This window comes from Nicotiana tabacum, chromosome 18 (assembly GCF_000715075.1).
Source record: "Nicotiana tabacum cultivar K326 chromosome 18, ASM71507v2, whole genome shotgun sequence".
NCBI lineage: Eukaryota > Viridiplantae > Streptophyta > Magnoliopsida > Solanales > Solanaceae > Nicotiana > Nicotiana tabacum.
The window spans coordinates 29014759-29021045 of NC_134097.1; positions in this window are offsets into that span (position 1 = coordinate 29014759).

Below are 6287 nucleotides of genomic sequence, written 5' to 3' on the forward strand. Positions count from 1 at the left end.
TCAACAAGAGTCGAGGCCGAGGTTGAGTACTTTTGATGGGATACCAGAACTCTTAACCACCAAAAAGCTAGTCTAAAGGTTGACTGGACATATCACCACCCTGTCAAGGTTCATCTCACAGTCGTCGGATAGATGTCATAAAATTTTTGGCGTACTCAAGAAGGACAACAACCTCGAATGAACTTCCAAGTGCGTCCAGACTCTGCGAGAACTAAAGGCATACCTATCATCACCGCCCCTTCTCGCAAAACCCGAACCAGGGGAGCAACTTCTCATCTATCTAGCTGTCTTTGAGGTAGTGGTAAGCACACTCTTGATCTGCGAGAAGAGAGGTACTCAATCTCCCATCTATTACATTGGCAAAATACTCGTCGACGCCGAGACAATGTACCCGCACCTCAAAAAATCGGCTCTGGTCATAGCTTCACGGAAGCTTCGACCCTATTTCCAATGCCACCCCATCTCGGTCATCACGACCTTTCCCCTGAGGAGTATTTTGATAAACTCGAGCTATCAGGGAGGCTGGCCAAATAGGCCATCGAGCTAAGCAAGCATAATATAACATACCAGCCGAGAACGGCGATAAAGTCACAAGTGCTTGCCGACTTTAGTGCACAAATCATGCCTGAAGTCGAAAGTGAAGTTGTCCAAGCTTCCCCCAAACACAAGACCTCTAGGTCCTATACACCGATGGCGCATCCAATGCATCAGGGTCTATATTGGGACTCGTACTCGAGGTCCCAATAGGCTAAGTAATTCGCCAGTCCCTAAGGTGCCTAGATATGACTAACAATGAGGCCGAGTATGAGGCCGTTATTGCAGGGTTAAGGCGACTCAAGTATAGGACAAAACAGCTAAAACTCCACTGTGATTCCCAGCTCGTAGTCAACCAAGTCACAGGGACTTTCAAAAATTAAGGAACAAAGGTTGCAAAAGACCAGAACGAAATATACAAGCTATTGCCTGAGTTTGACAAATGCCATGTCGATCAGATCCCACGAGCGCAGAATGTCGAGGTAGATGACCTCGTCAAACAGGCCACAACCACCAAAAGCATCATGATCGGAGACAAAAATGTAACCCACCTCCTCAACTCATTAATAGACCAAATCAAGGTAAGAACCTTACACTTAACTTGGGACTGGGGTAATCGTATTATCGCATATTTGCAGGACGACACACTCCCAAACGACAAAAAAGAGGCCAAGAAACTAAGAATGCAAGCGGCTAGGTACAGTCTCCTTCATAGCAACCTGTACAAGAGGACTTACAGTGGCCCTATGGAGAAGTGCTTGGGCCCGAACCAAACTAGCGCGTCCTTGAAGAAGTCCATGAAGGCCATTGTGGAGCTCACCCCAACAATCGAGCACTGGTCAAATGCCTCATACGAGCAGGATACTACTGGCCCACCATGAAAAAAGATGTTGCAGACTTCATGAGGAAATGCGAACAGTGCCAAAATTATGCTCAAATCATTCACCAAGCAGGCAAACACCTCCATTCGGTCACCTCCCCTTGGTCGTTCATCAAATGGGGAATGGACATTATGGGGCCCCTCCCAGCAGAGCGAGACAATGTATGATTCCTTTTGGTTTTAACTAAATATTTCTCTAAATGGGTGGATGTAGGAGCATTCGCCCAAATACGGGTGTAGGAGGTAATCACCTTTATATGGAGAAACATCATTTTCTGATTTAGCCTACCCAAGGAAATTAGCTTTGACAACGAACCCTGTTCACAGGGAAGAAAACCACTGAATTCTTTGAGAAATGGCATATCAAGAGGATACTCTCAAGCCCATACCACCCAGTAGGTAACAAGCAAGTAGAATCCTCCAGTAAGTCCATACTAAATATCATGAAGAAGAAGCTCGAAGACGCCATGGGACTATGGCCGAAAATGCTACCATAAAGTATTATGGGCCTACCGAACAACTTCGAAGACGAGCACTGGAGAGACACCTTACTCTTTAGTCTATGGGACCGAAGCAGTAATACCGGTCGAGGTCGGAGAACCAAGCCTAAGGTACTCCCATGAAAGCAGCATGAGTAATGACGAGAGCAAAAGGCAGGAACTCGACGAATTGACGAACGAAGAGATATGGCCTATATAAGAATGGTCGCCTAAAAACAACAAGCAGAATGTTATTACAACAAGAAAGTAAAGGTTCGGCTGCTTAAAGTTGGGTACTACGTACTCAAGGCCAAAACTCAAGCGAGCAAAGACCCCCGGGAAGGCAAGCTGGGAACGAATTGGGACGGTCCGTACAAATTTATAGCCAAAGCAAACAAGGGTTCATTCCAACTAGAGACAATGGATGGAAAGCTACTACCAAATAACTAGAACATCAGCCACCTCAAGTACTTCACCTTCTGAGAGAAAAAGTGTCCCCCAAGTCGTACTTTTTTTCCCTCACTTATGTTTTGTCCCATTTGGGTTTTCTCAAGGAGGTTTTTTACGAGGCGACAAAGGGAACACTTCAAATCAAACTACGCGAGGATAAGATTGTCATTACTATTTCATTGCTCGGCTTCTCAATACTCTCCAGGTCAACCAATGAAGCCACTAGATAGACTGGGACTCGGACTGGACACCAACCTACACTCAAAATTTGTAATTTTCTCCAAGTATGTAACCAAAGCAACAATATTAAAGCAATAAGAAACTTATGCTTATCAGCACTGTTACGCCCTCTTTTTTCCATCCCTTTTTTACAGGGAAAAAAGGTCCGGATTTCGACATTTATGGGGGTAATAACTCATTTCCTTTTGGGAATTAGGTAGTTTGAAGAGTCGCCACCTAACGGATTATGGTGCGTTAAGGCATCTAGAGCGATTAACTCTTGGATTGGTTTGCATTACTAAAGGTTTAGGGTAAGGGCTCGAAATAACCTTGAGGGGAAGGTGTTAGGCACCCCTCTCGGTCCGCAACTGTGGGTCCCGGCCGAACTGGTACTTATGAATTAGTCCTTTAACAAATAAGTAGTTGAAACAAATAATTGTAAATAAAGCATGTTGGACATTATATGGCTCAAATAATAAGACAAAGGATTTGAACAAGTTATATAGAAAAGTAGAGTTTTAGGCAAAGGGAATTTGGGAAGGAGGGGTCCTAGGTTGGTTAGCCTATAGGATCACCCCATGCAATGCTCAGTAAACACTCCTCAATGAGAGGCTACATGTGACATTAGCGTGTAGTCATAATATCATGTTCTACCCAAGTCCCTCCCCTTTGCCATAGCCTAAAGCATTCTAATAACTTTGACAATGTCTATGCGTGCACTGCCCATCCCTTCCTTGTGTCCCTGGAGGTATTTTAGGACCTCTAAATCTGGGCAGATCTAGACAACCCCTAAGGTGTTTTTAAAGGAGAAAATTCTAGGTGACAGGCAAGAACACATAGGACTTAATAACTAAATACAGAAAGAAACAGTTAAGAGGCCCAGGTTTACCTCCACAAGTAATGCACATAAGCAGCACATGTCAAGCACAAACAAAATCAGTTCTTATTAGAGAAAAGACCTAAACAGGACATCTAAGTGGGTGTCAATGCACAGAAGTATGCAACTTTGTTTTTATAAACTCGACACTAAGGTTCTAATCGGTTTGCCTACTGAGCTTAAACCTGTTAAATCTGAACAGCTTTAAATAGCAAAAAAGATACAGTTATCAGAGTTGCAGAATTTAAAATTGCCCTATAAGCTTGCCTAAACGCAGAATAGTGATGTCCTAAGAGCATGAAACTACGTTTATGTAGTAAAATAGTGAGTAGTTTTTTAAAAACAAACTCCTGAGTTCCTATAGATATGCTTTCTAGCAGTAGTGAATGAAGGCAATGTTTAAAAGATCGATTAAAGAAGCGGACAATTGACTAAGCCAAATTCAAATGAAATAACATGAATTGGACTGACTTGTATAACTAAATTGATTTTAATTTCTATAGGCAAAATTTCTTATTTTTAATTCCTATAGGCATGGTATCTAATTGTTATAAACTGATGTTAGAAACTTATAGGCATGATATTTACTGAATACAAATGTAAATACACGTTGTAACTGAATCTGATCACATTCTATAAGTATGGTATATACTTAAGGAGTTGATTTTTAAACCTATAGACATGATGTAGTACAATAACTAGCCTTAGCTTAGAGCCGGCTAGTTCAGTAAAAGTAGCAAGTAACAAGAAAGAGCAGAGAGCTTTTAAGTGTAAGAGAGACTTATTGAACTAATGTCTGTGTCTTGACTGCTAATGAGGGAGCCTATATGTAGTAGTTCGAAACAAGGTAAAATAAGGCAAGAATCATAATTGTATAGTAATTATGGAACTCAGAACCAATTAGAGCAACAGTACAAGTACTCCATTAATTTAAAGGAATCAGTTCAAACGGTAAGAACAAGTAACAAATAAGGAAAGAAATCAATGTGCAGACAAGGAAATAATTCGAACATAGTAGGCATAGAGTAAACAATTAGGGCTAGGTTCATAAAAACTCTAATTAAGGAGATAGTCAGTAAGAATCAAGTACCAATGAAGCTAAGGTAAGCAAATCAATCAAATTGAGTAGAAAGGTAGGAATCGAAGGTTTAAAAGAAAGTGTTCAGATCAAACCAAGAAATAGGGAATTCAAAATCAATCAAAGAAAAAGTCATGAGTCAGTGTTTAGCATATAAATAAAGTAAGATATGGATAGTCAAGAGTCGACATACAACTCTAGCAAACATGAAAGTTAAACAATACTGATTCAATGAGAAAAAGGCAAGTCTTGAATAGTCAAGATGAACACAAGCATATAGAATCAGTGTAAATTTAGGCTAAGAAACTCAGTGGAAACATATCAAGGCAAGATAGTCACGAGATATCACAGCATCTCAATAACAAGAACCGGTCAGTCATGCTGATACACAGAACCAAACGAAGAACCCTAAAAAATTAGGGCTTTCAACATAGACGAGTTAAAGATGTAGTAAAATCATAGAATCAGTCGAAATATGTAAGAAATAGAAGTTTAAACACAAAGAATCAGTTAAACAAGGTTTTAAAAGGAAGTTCTGAAAATCCTAGTTTCAGAAAAAGATGAAAAACACTTGAAACCACATGATTCTTGTAAAGAACCTCAAGGATAGTGTAAAATATTCAAGAAACAAACTCAAATCATCCTAGATCTGTACAGATCTAGGAGGTATATAAAAGAAATTAGGGTTTCGGAAGAACCCACATAGAGATGAAGAAACCTATCTGGAACCCCAAAGATTGTAGCAAATATAGAATGATTTCACTTGAAATCACATCGGAATAGCCAGGAATAGGCAGGAGATGAACCCTAGATGCAAGTCGGCATGGCCCTGGGTCCTTGAGGGCCTTAGAGAAGGCAAGAATGGCATGAGAGAAGCCATTGGAGGCTTAAGAGACGATGAGAGGTCACCGGAGATGGCCGGAGATGGGAGGTCGGCGGTTGAAGATTAGGTTTAGGTTGAGAGTGTTTTGAGAGCAAAGAGGATTTTAGGGCGGCAGATGTAGAGAAGTGATTAGGTTTAGGGGTCGTTTGGAATTAAAAAGGAAAGAACAAACGAGGGTCGTTGATCTAAAAGATCAACGGCCAGGATCTGATGGGGCCTTGGGTTGGGTTGGTGCATTTAGGGCCTGGGTCGGGTAATTTAATTAAGAATTGGGCTGGGTGTTGGGTTGAAATTAGGCTAAAATTGAAATACAATTTGGCTAAATTTTAAATAGACAATTTAACCCTATATAATTTATAATAAATAATAGATGATTTCTAAAAAATAATTTCATGTACTAAAATGATTTAAAATATATATTTAGTATTTTAAAAATATAGAAGATCATTTTATACATATAAATGTAATTATGCGTTAATAGGGCTAGTATTGCAAAGATATGCAAATTAGTTTTAAAAATGCAAATGCAATTATAAAAAATACACTAAAAATAATTAAGCACTATTTTGGCATAAATATAGGATTTAGATGGCTAAATTACCACAACAATAATTTGAAGAATAATTATTGGAAATTTTATAAGTAAAAGAGGAAGAATTAAATAATTTTAAAGCCTTTAAAATAATAGAAAAATTATAAAAACCATGTGCATGCTTATATATGCATATATATACTATTTTAAAAGTATATATGTCTACAAAAATATATAGGATAAATTGGGTATTAACAGTTGCCCCTCTTTACCTGGGAAGGATGAAAGAGTTTTTAGATAAAGAAATGATGGTCAATTTTGACCGAGTGGGATGTTTTGAAAGACAGAGGCCGGA